This window comes from Prunus avium, chromosome 1, assembly GCF_965620075.1.
Source record: "Prunus avium chromosome 1, drPruAviu1.hap1.1, whole genome shotgun sequence".
Lineage (NCBI taxonomy): Eukaryota > Viridiplantae > Streptophyta > Magnoliopsida > Rosales > Rosaceae > Prunus > Prunus avium.
The window spans coordinates 23850895-23865339 of NC_142284.1; the positions used below are offsets into that span (position 1 = coordinate 23850895).

The window sequence follows — 14445 nt, forward strand, 5'->3', positions numbered from 1 at the left end:
TTGGGTGGGTTGGTGTATTGCGTAGTTCTAGAGATCAGATTTCACTCAAACTTAACCAAATGAATCCTCCCACCATATTATGATGTTGACCAAGTTTTGGGCTCGATCCGAAATCAATAGGTGTAAGAAATTGGACAATTCAAGATCAAAGGCAGTTCGTTCCAAATTGGATTGGTTGGTGTATTGGGTAGTTCTAGAGATCGTATTTCACTCAAACTTAACCAAATGACTCCTCCCACCATATTATGATGTTGCCAAAGTTTTGGGCTCGATCCGAAATCAACAGGGGAAAGAAATTGGACAATTCATGTTCAAAGGAAGGTCGTTCCTAATTGGGTGGGTTGGTGTATTGGGTAGTTCTAGAGATCGGATTTCACTCGAATTTAACCAAATGAATCCTCCCACCATATTATGATGTTGCCCATGTTTTGGGCTCGATCCGAAATCAAAGGTGTAATTAATTTATCTTCTAATGCAGTTTGTTCCTAATCGGAGTGGTTGGTGTATTCCGTAGTTCTAGAGATCGGATTTCACTCAAACTCAACCAAATGACTCCTCCCTCCATATTATGATGTTGCCCAAGTTTTGGGCTCGATCCGAAATCAATAGGTGTAAGAAATTGGACAATTCAAGTTCAAAGGCAGTTCGTTCCTAATTGGATTGGTTGGTGTTTTGGGTAGTTCTAGAGATCGGATTTCACTCAAACATAACCAAATGACTCCTCCCCCCATATTATGATGTTGCCCAAGTTTTGGGCTCGATCCGAAATCAATAGGTGTAAGAAATTGGACAATTCAAGTTCAAAGGCAGTTCGTTCCTAATTGGAGTGGTTGGTGTTTTAGGTAGTTCTAGATATCGGATTTCACTCAAACTTAACCAAATGACTCCTCCCACCATATTACGATGTTGCCCAAGTATTGGGCCCGATCCGAAATCAATAGGTGTAAGAAATTTGACAATTTATGTTCAAAGGCAGGTCGTTCCTAATCGGAGTGGTTGGTGTACTCCATAGTTCTAGGGATCAGATTTCAATCAAAACTAACCAAATGACTCCTCCCACCATATTATGATGTTGCCCATGTTTTGAGCTCGATCCGAAATAAATAGGTTTAAGAAATTGGACAATTTATGTTCAAAGGCAGTTCGTTCCTAATCGGAGTGGTTGGTGTTTTGGGTAGTTCTAGAGATCGGATTTCACTCAAACTTAACCAAATGACTCCTCCCACTATTTATGATGTTGCCCAAGTTTTGGGCTCGATCCGAAATCAGTTGGTGCAAGAAATTGGACAATTCATGTTCAAAGGCAATTCGTTCCTAATTGGAGTGGTTGGTGTTTTGGGTAGTTCCAGAGATTGGATTTCACTCAAACATAACCAAATGACTCCTCCCACCATATTATGACGTTGCCCAAGTTTTGGGCTCGATCCGAAATTAATAGGTGTAAGAAATTGGACAATTTATGTTCAAAGGCAGTTCGATCCTAATCGCAGTGGTTGGTGCATTCCATAGTTCTAGAGATCGGATTTCACTCAATACTGACAAAATGACTCCTCCCACCATATTATGACGTTGCCCAAGTTTTGGGCTAGATCCGAAATCAATATGTGTAAGAAATTGGACAATTCAAGTTCAAAGGCAGATCGTTCCAAATTGGAGTGGTTGGTGTTTTGGGTAGTTCTAGAGATCGGATTTCACTCAAACTTAATCAAAGGACTCCTCCCACCGTATTATGATGTTGCCCAAGTTTTGGGCTCGATCCGAAATCAATAGGTGTAAGAAATTGGACAATTCAAGTTCAAAGGGAGTTCGTTCCTAATTGGGGTGGTTGGTGTATTGGGTAGTTCTAGAGATCGGATTTCACTCAAAACTAACAAAATGACTCCTCCCACCATATTATGATGTTGCCCAGGTTTTGGGCTCGATCCGAAACCAATAGGTGTAAGAAATTGGACAATTCATGTTCAAAGGAAGTTCGTTCCTAATTGGGTGGGTTTGTGTATTGGGTAGTTCTAGATATCGGATTTCACTCAAACTTAACCAAATGACTCCTCCCACCATATTAGGACGTTGCCCAAGTTTTGGGCTCGATCCGAAATCAATAGGTGTAAGAAATTGGACAATTCAAGATCAAAGGCAGTTCGTTCCAAATTGGATTGGTTGGTGTATTGGGTAGTTCTAGAGATCGTATTTCACTCAAACTTAACCAAATGACTCCTCCCACCATATTATGATGTTGCCAAAGTTTTGGGCTCGATCCGAAATCAACAGGGGAAAGAAATTGGACAATTCATGTTCAAAGGAAGGTCGTTCCTAATTGGGTGGGTTGGTGTATTGGGTAGTTCTAGAGATCGGATTTCACTCGAACTTAACCAAATGAATCCTCCCACCATATTATGATGTTGCCCAAGTTTTGGGCTCGATCCGAAATCAAAGGTGTAATTAATTTATCTTCTAATGCAGTTTGTTCCTAATCGGAGTGGTTGGTGTATTCCGTAGTTCTAGAGATCGGATTTCACTCAAACTCAACCAAATGACTCCTCCCTCCATATTATGATGTTGCCCAAGTTTTGGGCTCGATCCGAAATCAATAGGTGTAAGAAATTTGACAATTCAAGTTCAAAGGCAGTTCGTTCCTAATTGGATTGGTTGGTGTTTTGGGTAGTTCTAGAGATCGGATTTCACTCAAACATAACCAAATGACTCCTCCCCTCATATTATGATGTTGCCCAAGTTTTGGGCTCGATCCGAAATCAATAGGTGTAAGAAATTTCACAATTTATGTTCAAAGGCAGTTCGTTCCTAATCGGAGTGGTTAGTGTATTCCATAGTTCTAGAGATCGGATTTCACTCAAAACTAACTAAATGACTCCTCCCACCATATTATGATGTTGCCCAAGTTTTGGGCTCGATCCGATATCAATAGGTGTAAGAAATTGGAAAATTCAACTTCAAAGGCAGTTCGTTCCTAATTCGAGTGGTTGGTGTATTAGGTAGTTCTAGAGATCGTATTTCACTCAAACTTAACCAAATGACTCCACCCACTATATTATGTTGTTGCCCAAGTTTTGGGCTCGATCCGAAATCGGTATGGGTAAGAAATTGGACAATTCAAGTTCAAAGGCAGTTCGTTCCTAATTGGAGTGGTTGGTGTTTTGGGTAGTTCTAGAGATCGGATTTGACTCAAACTTAACCAAATGACTCCTCCCACCATACGATGATGTTGCCCAAGTTTTGGGCTCGATCCGAAATCAATAGGTATAAGAAATTGGACAATTCAAGTTCAAAGGCAGTTCGTTACTAATTGGAGTGGTTGGTGTTTTGGGTAGTTCCAGAGATCGGATTTCACTCAAACTTATCCAAATGACTCCTCCCACAATATTATGACGTTGCCCAAGTTTTGGGCTCGATCCGAAATCAATAGGTGTAAGAAATTGGACAATTTATCTTCTAAGGCAGTTCGTTCCTAATCGGACTGGTTGGTGTTTTCCATAGTTCTAGAGTTCGGATTTCACTCAAAGCAAACCAAACGACTCCTTCCACCATATTATGATGTTGCCCAAGTTTTGGGCTCGATCCGAACTCTGTAGGTGTAAGAAATTCGACAATTCAAGTTCAAAGGCAGTTCGTTCCTCGTTGGGGTGGTTGGTGTTTTAGGTAGTTCTAGAGATAGGATTTCACTCAAAGTTAACCAAATGACTCCTCCCACTATTTATGATGTTGCCCAAGTTTTGGGCTCGATCCGAAATCAGTTGGTGCAAGAAATTCGACAATTCATGTTCAAAGGCAATTCGTTCCTAATTGGAGTGGTTGGTGTTTTGGGTATTTCTAGAGATCGGATTTGAATCAAACTTAACCAAATGACTCCTCCCACCATATTATGATGTTGCCCAAGTTTTGGGCTCGATCCGAAGTCAATAGGTGTAAGACATTGGACAATTCAAGTTCAAAGGCAGTTCATTCCTGATTGGAGTGGTTGGTGTTTTGGGTAGTACTAGAGATCGGATTTCACTCAAACTTAACCAAATGACTCCTCCCACCATATTATGATGTTGCCCAAGTTTTGGGCTCGATCCGAAATCAATAGGTGTAAGAAATTGGACAATTTATCTTCTAATGCAGTTCGTTCCAAGTCGGAGTGGTTGGTGTATTCCATAGTTCTAGGGATCGGATTTCACTCAAACTTGACCAAATGACTCCTCCCACCATATTAGGATGTTGCCCAAGTTTTGGGCTCGATCCGAAATCAATAGGTGTAGAAAATTGGACAATTTATGTTCAAAGTCAGTTCATTCCTAATCAGAGTGGTTGGTGTATTCCATAGTTCTAGAGATCGGATTTCCCTCAAAACTGACCAAATGACTCCTCCCACCATATTATGATGTTGCCCAAGTTTTGGGCTCGATCCGAAATCAATAGGTGTAAGAAACTGGACAATTGAATTTCAAAGGCAGTTCATTCCTGATTGTAGTGGTTGGTGTTTTGGGTAGTTCTAGAGATCGGATTTCACTCAAACTTAACCAAATGACACCAAATGACTCCTCCCACCATATTATGATGTTGCCCAAGTTTTGTTCTCGATCCGAAATCAATAGGTGTAAGAAATTGGACAATTTATGTTCAAATACAGTTCGTTCCTAATTGGAGTGGTTGGTGTTTTGGGTAGTTCTAGAGATCGGATTTCACTCAAAACAAACCAAAATGACTCCTCCCACCCTATTATGATGTTGCCCAAGTTTTGGGCTCGATCCGAAATCAATAGGTGTAAGAAATTGGACAATTCAAGTTCAAAGGCAGTTCATTCCTGATTGGAGTGGTTGGTGTTTGGGGTAGTTCTAGAGATCGGATTTCACTCAAGCCTAACCAAATGACTCCTCCCACCATATTATGTTGTTGCCCAAGTTTTGGGGTCGATCCGAAATCAATAGGTGTAAGAAATTGGACAATTTATGTTCTAAGGCAGTTCGTTCCTAATTGGAGTGGTTGGTGTGTTCCATAGTTCTAGAGATCGGATTTCACTCAAAACAAACCAAATGACTCCTCCTGGTATTATGATGTTGCCCAAGTTTTGGACTCGATTGGAAATCAATAGGTGTAAGAAATTGGACAATTCAAGTTCAAAGGCAGTTCATTCCTGATTGGAGTGGTTGGTGTTTGGGGTAGTTCTAGAAATCGGATTTCACTCAAACTTAACCAAATGACTCCTCCCACCATATTATGATGTTGCCCAAGTTTTGGGCTCGATCCGAAATAATAGGTGTAAGAAATTGGACAATTCAAGTTGAAAGGCAGTTCGTTCCTAATTGGAGTTGTTGGTGTTTTGGGTAGTTCTAGAGATCGGATTTCACTCAAACTTATCCAAATGACTCCTCCCACCATATTATGATGTTGCCCAAGTTTTGGGCTCGATCCGATATCAATAGGTGTAAGAAATTGGACAATTTATGTTCCAAGACAGTTCGTTCCTAATCGGAGTGGTTGGTGTATTCCATAGTTCTAGAGATCGGATTTCACTCAAAACTGACCAAATGACTCCTCCCACCATATTATGATGTTGCCCAAGTTTTGGGCTCGATCCGAAATCAATAGGTGTAAGAAATTGGACAATTCAAGTTCAAAGGCAGTTCGTTCCTAATTGGAGTGGTTGGTGTTTTGGGTAGTTCTAGAGATCGGATTTCACTCAAAACTAACCAAATGACTCCTTCCACCATATTATGATGTTGCCCAAGTTTTGGGCTCGATCCGAAATCAATAGGTGTAAGAAATTGGACAATTCAAGTTCAAAGGCAGTTCGTTCCTCATTGGAGTGGTTGGTGTTTCACTACAAGAAAACATGCCTTTTGTGAGGAGGGGTAGTCGTCACTGAAACATGGAATTTCGTCACAGTTGAGTATATGTGACGCAATTTTAGCGTCACAGCTTTCGTCACATATACCCCGTCACCGATTCTCCCACGTGACGCTTTTTTCCTTCGTCACATATACCCTATATCTGTGACACATACCGCGTCACTATACGTTTGATTATGTGGCCGTCCGTTTGTCACTTCCTATAGCTATTAGTGATGCGTGATTTGGGTCACGGTTTAGCGGCATCTGTGAGAAGTAATTCCTCTCCTAAACTGGGTATAAAATGCTCCTTCCTATATAATACATGACCCTTTAGGCGTCACATATTTATGTAATGTGTGATGACGCGCGCATCACATATTTTTTTAATGTGTGACAATGCACACGTCACATAATTTTGTAGTATGTGACGATGTATACATAAAATGTCTTTTTATCTGTGACGATGTTGGCCTCACATATTTCTTCAGATTGTGATGAGGTCTGTATCACACATGTTCCATACCAAGGTACCTAATTATGAATAATATGTGCAAATCCAATCACAATTCTCTGTTCTCATCTTTTTCAATGTATAATATAAAAATAGATAATCGCATTTCCATTAATAAAAGTAGGTAATTACATTGTATGTTCCAAAATAAAGATCCCAAACTAAGTCTAGACTTTGTACAACCAAAAGTAAGTTTAGAGCAAGTGTGTTCCAAAATAAAGATCCCAAACTAATTCTAGACTTTGTACAACCAAAAGTAAGTGTAGAGCAACTGTGTTCCAAAATAAAGATCTCAAACTAATTCTAGACTTTGTACAACCAAAAGTAAGTCTAGAGAGTAAGTGTGTTCCAAAATAAAGATCCCAAACTAATTCTAGACTTGTACAACCAAAAGTAAGTCTAGAGAGCAAGTGTATGTTCCATATGGATATAATCCCTAAATCAGTTCTCATCAAGATTCTGGTTTGCTAGTTCATCATAATAGTCATCATCAGAATGGACACCATTACTACCTCTAGAGCTGGTGCTGGTCTGGACATGAGCTGGTTCTGAGCTGGTGCTGGTCGGATGTGATAAGTCCACCTCAAACAATACCTATATCAAACATGCATAAAAATTAGTGTAGAAACCTTTTTATATCTCTGTAAAAGTATGATATCTCGAATTTCCCAAGCAATCATTTCTTTGAAACTCATAGCAATAATTACTAAAATTACTTGATTGATCCCATGCATTAGTTTTCGAGCTGTTTTTCATATGTATCTCAACATAATGGAGCAGAACAATTGAAGGGAAGAATATTCTAGTTTAATTTCGAATGCAGCATTGTGTTTCATTTAGAAACAAGTGCAACAGTAACAGTTTTCAGTTTTCCTTAGAAGAAAATACCACTATAATGGAATTTTTATTTAGAATTATCTTGTACAAGTATAATTAGATTTTCAGTTTTCTTTATCATTTTTGAACAAGGAATAACCAAGTTTGACAATGGAATATTAGTTGCATTGCCAATACAGAAATATTAGTTGAATATTCAACTCACTGTCAATGAGTCCCGCATTTTCCCCTTATCATCAGTTGAAACCTTCTTCCATCCCAAGTGGCATACTGGTGTACTAGTCCGAACAATGTTGCCTATCTCGGAACTGAATAAAGCTCCCACTTTATCATCATTGGGGACTTGGTGTTTCAAGTCAAAGATAACTGGCATTTTCTTTCCATCATTGGCCTCCAAAATATCATGGAGGCCTTTCCCACATGACTTACCACGCTTATGCTTTTTTCCAGAGAAGTCATAGGAACTCTCTGTATAGCCAAAAACAAATGTAACATTATTATGAATTGGTTCAAAATGTAAGAATAACCAAATTATAAATAAAAAGAGAAAATAGATAACCTGCGCTACTAGATGCTGGTTCTTCAGGTGGTGTCTGTGGTGGTGGTGGTGGTGGTGGTGGTGGTGGTGTGATGCATGTGCATCACTTGGAGGAGGAGGTGTGCGATCCCTCAAACTCTTAACTCTCTTCACCCTCTTTCCTCGCTGCCCAGGAGTTGTCATCTATAAAATGAAATGATAAGAGTTAGAACAAAATTAATATCAGATATAATATTATAATAAAAGCATACCCAGTGCTAATAAACATAACATTCATAACATTATTACTCTAAAAGCTCACCAAAAACATCAATCTAAATCACTATATCCTTCACTTGTTACACTATTATCATAATTGCCAAGTTGCAATTCATAGTCGTCGTCGTCATGAGTTCCACCAGTAGATTGTGTAAAAGGTCAACCTTGATCACAGTGCAAGGGGTTCCCGAGGCCACCAAGGTAAATTCAAAATTGTATTCTGCAATTCATAGTCAAAATGTAAATTCAAAGAGACAAAATCACCATCATCAAAACAAATAGAAAGTCTGTTGATAGTGATTGCTAGAATATGATTTGGTTGTTTCATCTCTTTTCCTTTTCTATTTCTATTTCATGTTTGAGTCCAAATAGGTTAGTAGATGACAGAAAAAAAAATGGTGACTGAATGTAGACAATTAAGCTAAAAGCACGCAACTGGAATAGAAGTGTAGGTTTAAAGAAAATTGAGTTTTAACCATTATAAGGCACAGCTATAAATCTGTTTCAAAAGGGAAAATGGAGTTGGGCTACTTTGTAATCTGCCTAGAGTGAGTCAAGCCTATCATGGGCTGTGACACACGGGTGTAGTAATGACATGTTGTGTAGAAAAACATCATTTTATTCGAAAGAAACAATGTAATTGGTAAGCAGTGAACACCAGGGGATATCAAAGATAATTTAATCTCGATTGCCATTAGTTAATCCTCAAACTTAATCATGAGACAGCTTAAGCTAGAATGGCATTACCCTATGACTAACTGTAGATGATGTTGAGGAAAGAGATATATGAACTCTCTGTCTCTCTGCCTTTGGGTTTAAAACAAAGCTTCAAACCTTTTTTTTTTTTTGTATTTTTTGTATCAGAAAATATATTTGTTTCATGGGAAAGTTTATAATTAAGAAAAGAAAGAAAGGAGCAAAATTATTAAATCTGAAATGGAACTTTAATAAACTTAACTATTAATTTCTCTAAGTAGAAAAACAGAGAATTAATTCAAAAAATGGTGAATGCAAAGTCCAGGGCAACAACCAATTGAATATGACAACATTATCAAATATCAAATTGAATACTTGAGATATATAAGCCAAAATCTACACCACTGTCATTGAACATAAGAGTATGAAGTACTGAAAAAATTTGCCCAAATTCATAGAAAAGTCAAATTGTCAAAATACAAATGACAAAAGTCCTAGTCAATTGTAGAATTAATTCAATCAATTGTCAAGATGAGAAATTGGTCACTAACAATATAATCAGGACAATTCATATTGGTCCCCTATTTTATCAAATCGGTGAGCTGCTGTGGAGTAGATATAGTCATTTTCTTTTTACTTTTTTCAGTTAAGATGACAGACTTGTAGTTTGGTTTTGTTGTTAATGAGATTTGTATCAAGATGATGGTGGAATATTAGTTCACCAAGTCTTTGTAACGCAAGGATGCATACAAGTGTGTTAGTTGAAATGAGATATAAAGTCATGTCTGCACTTACAGATAAGACATTCTTCAGCACATATGCAATATTTAACATCAGGTAGAGGGTTCATAACATTGCTATAAACGGGTAACTTCACAGAAGAGGTATTGTGATAATCTGCATATGGGAATCATGTGCCAGAAAAAAAAGAACCACAAAGGTAAAGAACAGTACAGGTCAGTAGGCATTACATCAAAACACATTTATCATGAAAAAAAAAATGCAGAAGCTACAACAATGCAAAGGGAGCAGGAGCTGAAAACTTACCCCTCCAATGCGAGAGGACCAAGAAGCCTTTCTACAAATGGGTATAGGGTGATTTGGAACACAAAAAGACCAAAACCTACAAGTTATTGTCAAAATAAGTTATTCTAAAATTTCTCATCTAATCAAATTGTCAAAATACAATTTCTCATATTTGGCCATGTTCATATTACAAATTAAAGCATGAATCAAAACAACACAAACCAGAAAGTAAAAGAAACTTACCTCGAACAGAACGAAAACTAGCAAAATTGACCAAGAGCACTGCAACACCCAGAAGAAATTTCTATTTTACCTCAAATATACAGAAAAAGCCAACGAATAGATATCAAATAATAATCAATGATTGAACAGGGAAATAACAATCAACAATTTAACAATCAATGTAGAAAGTTCTATTTACCTGTGGGTTTTTTAGAGTGGGGGTCAAGGGGATGAGAGATTACAAGTGGAAGGAGGACTTAATTAGCTGTGGTCATTATCGAGGGAATAGATTGAAATGAGAATTTGTTGGTGATTGAATGTGGGAGACAATGGGTCACCCGAAGAGGGAGACACAGAGAGAGAGACAGAGAGAGAGAGAGAGAGAGAGAGAGGAGGAGTGGTCGTCGTCGCCGGTGGATTGTGGATGAGAGGGTAGCTAGTGATGACGATGAAGGGACTGAAGCTTTTTTTTTTTTTATGAGCAAGTGACTGAAGCTTTAGCTTTTCTTTCTTTTTCTTTTGGGCCATAAGTGACGCTGCCAATCTTCACCCAATAAAATTTCCGGGCCTCACTTTCATGGTCTGTGACGAATGTGCATTATTCGTCACATTTAGTAAAAAAATTGGGCGCCAAGATTTCCCGCTATTTAATTTGTGACAACACCAAAATTATAACGTGACGAACATGGAGCGACAATTTTGTTACATCTCTTCAAGACGTTTAGGTGACGACTTTCAAAATTTTCTCACTTATACAAGTCAAATGTGACGGAATTTTCAGCGCCACGTAAAAATTTGGTCACAGAAGGCCTGTTTTCTTGTAGTGTTTTAGGTAGTTCTAGAGATCGGACTTCACTCAAACATAACCAAATGACTCCTCCCACCATATCATGATGTTGCCCAAGTTTTGGGCTCGATCCGAAATCAATAGGTGTAAGAAATTGGACAATTTATCTTCTAAGGCAGTTCTTTCCTAATCGGAGTGGTTGGTGTATTCCATAGTTCTAGAGATCGGATTTCACTCAAAACCAACCAAATGACTCCTCCCACCATATTATGATGTTGCCCAAGTTTTGGGCTCGATCCAAAATCAATAGGTGTAAGAAATTGGACAATTCAAGTTCAAAGGCAGTTCGTTCCTAATCGGAGTGGTTGGTGTTTTCGGTAGTTCTAGAGATCGGATTTCACTCAAACTCAACCAAATGACTCCTCCCACCATATTATGATGTTGCCCAACTTTTGGGCTCGATCCGAAATCAACAGGTGTAAGAAATTGGACAATTTATATTCAAAGACAGTTCGTTCCTGATCGGAGTGGTTGGTGTATTCCATAGTTCAAGAGATCGGATTTCACTCAAACCTAAACGAACGACTCCTCCCACCATATTATGATGTTGCCCAAGTTTTGGGCTCGATCCGAAATCAATCGGTGTAAGGAATTGGACAATTAAAGTTCAAAGGCAGTTCGTCCCTAATTGTAGCGGTTGGTGTTTAGGGTAGTTCTAGAGATCATATTTCACTCAAACATAACCAAATGACTCCTCCCACCATATTATGATGTTGCCTAACTTTTGGGCTCGATCCGAAATCAATAGGTGTAAGAAATTGGACAATTTATGTTCAAAGGCAGTTCGTTCCCAATCGGAGTGGTGGGTGTATTCCATCGTTGTAGAGATCGGATTTCACTCAAAACTAACCAAATGACTCCTCCCACCATATTATGATGTTGCCCAAGTTTTGGGCTCGATCCGAAATCAATAGGTGTAAGAAATTGGACAATTTATCTTCTAAGGCAGTTCGTTCCTAATCGGAGTGGTTGGTGTATTCCGTAGTTCTAGAGATCGGATATCACTCAAAACTAACCAAATGACTCCTCCCACCATATTATGATGTTGCCCAGGTTTTCGGCTCGATCCGAAATGAATAGGTGTATGAAATTGGACAATTCAAGTTCAAAGGTAGTTCGTTCCTAATTGGAGTGGTTGGTGTTTTGGGTAGTTCTAGGGATCGGATTTCACTCAAAACAAACCAAACGACTCCTCCCACCATATTATGTTGTTGCCCAAGTTTTGGGATCGATCCGAAATCAATAGGCGTAAGAAATTGGACAATTCAAGTTCAAAGGCAGTTCGTTCCTAATCGGAGTGGTTGGTGTTTTGGGTAGTTCTAGAGATCAGATTTCACTCAAACTTGACCAAATGACACCTCCCACCATATTACGACGTTGCCGACGTTTTGGGCTCGATCCGAAATCAATAGGTATAAGAAAGTGGAAAATTTATCTTCTAAGGCAGTTCATTCCTAATCGGAGTGTTTGGTGTTTTGGGTAGTTCTAGAGATTGGATTTCACTCAAACATAACCAAATGACTCCTCCCACCATATTATGATGTTGCCCAAGTTTTGGGCTCGTTCCGAAATCATTAGGTGTAAGAAATTGGACAATTTATCTTCTAAGGCAGTTCGTTCCTAATCGGAGTGGTTGGTGTATTCCACAGTTCTAGAGATCGGATAATACTCAAAACTAACCATATGACTCCTCCCACCATATTATGATGGTGCCCAAGTTTAGGGCTCGATCCGAAATCAACAGGTGTATGAAATTGGACAATTTATCTTCTAAGGCAGTTCATTCCTAATCGGAGTGGTGGGTGTATTCCATAGGTCTAGAGATCGGATTTCACGCAAAACTAACCAAATGACTCCTCCCACCATATTAGGATGTTGCCCAAGTTTTGGCCTTGATCCGAAATCAATAGGTGTAAGAAATTGGACAATTCAAGTTCAAAGGCAGTTCGTTCCAAATTGGAGTGGTTGGTGTTTTTGGTAGTTCTAGAGGTCAGATTTGGCTCAAACTTAACCAACTGATTCCTCCCACCATATTATGATGTTGCCCAAGTTTTGGGCTCGATCCGAAATCAATAGGTGTAAGAAATTTGACAATTCATGTTCAAAGGCAGTTCATTCCTAATTGGAGTGGTTGGTGTTTTGGGTAGTTCTAGAGATCGGATTTCACTCAAACATAACCAAATGACTCCTCCCACCATATTATGATGTTGACCAAGTTTTGGGTCGATCTGAAATCAATAGGTGTATGAATTCGGACAAATTATCTTCTAAGGCAGTTCGTTGCTAATCTGAGTGGTTGGTGTATTCCATAGTTCTAGAGATTGGATTTCACTCAAACATAATCAAACGACTCCTCCCACCATATTATGTTGTTGCCCAGGTTTTGGGCTCGATTCGAAATCAATAGCTGTAAGAAATTGGACAATTCAAGTTCCAAGGTAGTTCGTTCCTAATTGGAGTGGTTGGTGTTTTGGGTAGTTCTAGACGTCGGATTTCACTCAAACTTAACCAAATGACTCCTCCCACCATATTATGATGTTGCCCAAGTTTTAGGCTCGATTCGAAATCAATTGGTGTAAGAAATTGGACAATTCAAGTTTAAAGGCAGTTCGTTCCTAATTAGAGGGGTTGGTGTTTTGGGTAGTTCTAGAGCTCGGATTTCGCTCAAACTAAACCAACTGACTCCTCCCACCATATTATGATGTTTCCCAAGTTTTGGGCTCGATCCGAAATCAATAGGTGTAAGAAATTGGACAATTTATCATCTAAGGCAGTTCGTTCCTAATCGGAGTGGTTTGTGTATTCCACAGTTCTAGGGATCGGATATCACTCAAAACTAACCAAATGACTCCTCCCACCATATAATGTTGTTGCCCAAGTTTTGGGCGGGATCCGAAATCAATAGGTGTAAGAAATTGGACAATTCAAGTTCAAAGGCAGTTCGTTCCTAATTGGAGTGGTTGGTGTTTTGGATAGTTCTAGAGCTCGGATTTCACTCAAACTAAACCAAGTGACTCCTCCCACCATATTATGATGTTTCCCAAGTTTTGGGCTCGATCCGAAATCAATAGGTGTAAGAAATTGGACAATTTATCTTCTAAGGCAGTTCTTTCCTAATCGGAGTGGTTGGTGTATTCCATAGTTCTAGAGATTGGATTTCACTCAAAACTAACCAAATGACTCCACCCACCATATGATGATGTTGCCCATGTTTTGGGCTCGATCCGAAAGCAATAGGTGTAAGAAATTGGACAATTCAAGTTCAAAGGAAATTCGTTCCTAATTCGAGTGGTTGGTGTTTTGGGTACTTCTAGGGATCGGATTTCACTCAAAATTTACCAAATGACTCCTCCCCCCATATTATGATGTTGGCCAAGTTTTGGCCTCGATCCGAAATCAATAGGTGTAAGAAATCGGACAATACAAGTTCAAAGGCAGTTCGTTTCTAATTGGAGTGGTTGGTGTTTTGGGTAGTTCTAGAGATCGGATTTTACTCAAACTTAACAAAAAGACTCCTCCCACCATATTATGATGTTGCCCAAGTTTTGGGCTCGATCCGAAATCAATAGGTGTAATAAATTGGACAATTCAAGTTCAAAGGCAGTTCGTCCCTAATTGGGTTGGTTGGTGTATTGGGTAGTTGTTGCTTCGATTCAGCTGCACCAAAATGGATTCAGCTGCA

At 39.0% G+C, this 14445-nt stretch overlaps 2 long non-coding RNA genes across 2 annotated transcripts; both read right to left on the reverse strand.

Annotated features, from left to right (window-relative positions):
* Positions 1-6453: 6453 nt before the first annotated feature.
* LOC110756522 (uncharacterized) lies at positions 6454-7880 on the reverse strand. Its single transcript, XR_015833155.1, has 3 exons — positions 7736-7880; positions 7382-7644; positions 6454-6933 (listed from the first exon to the last, which is right to left on the reverse strand). It is a non-coding gene; the product is annotated as an uncharacterized LOC110756522 (long non-coding RNA).
* A 20-nt stretch (positions 7881-7900) lies between these two features.
* LOC110756510 (uncharacterized) lies at positions 7901-10339 on the reverse strand. Its single transcript, XR_015833156.1, has 5 exons — positions 10116-10339; positions 9938-9976; positions 9716-9791; positions 9464-9565; positions 7901-8192 (listed from the first exon to the last, which is right to left on the reverse strand). It is a non-coding gene; the product is annotated as an uncharacterized LOC110756510 (long non-coding RNA).
* Between the last annotated feature and the right edge of the window lie 4106 nt (positions 10340-14445).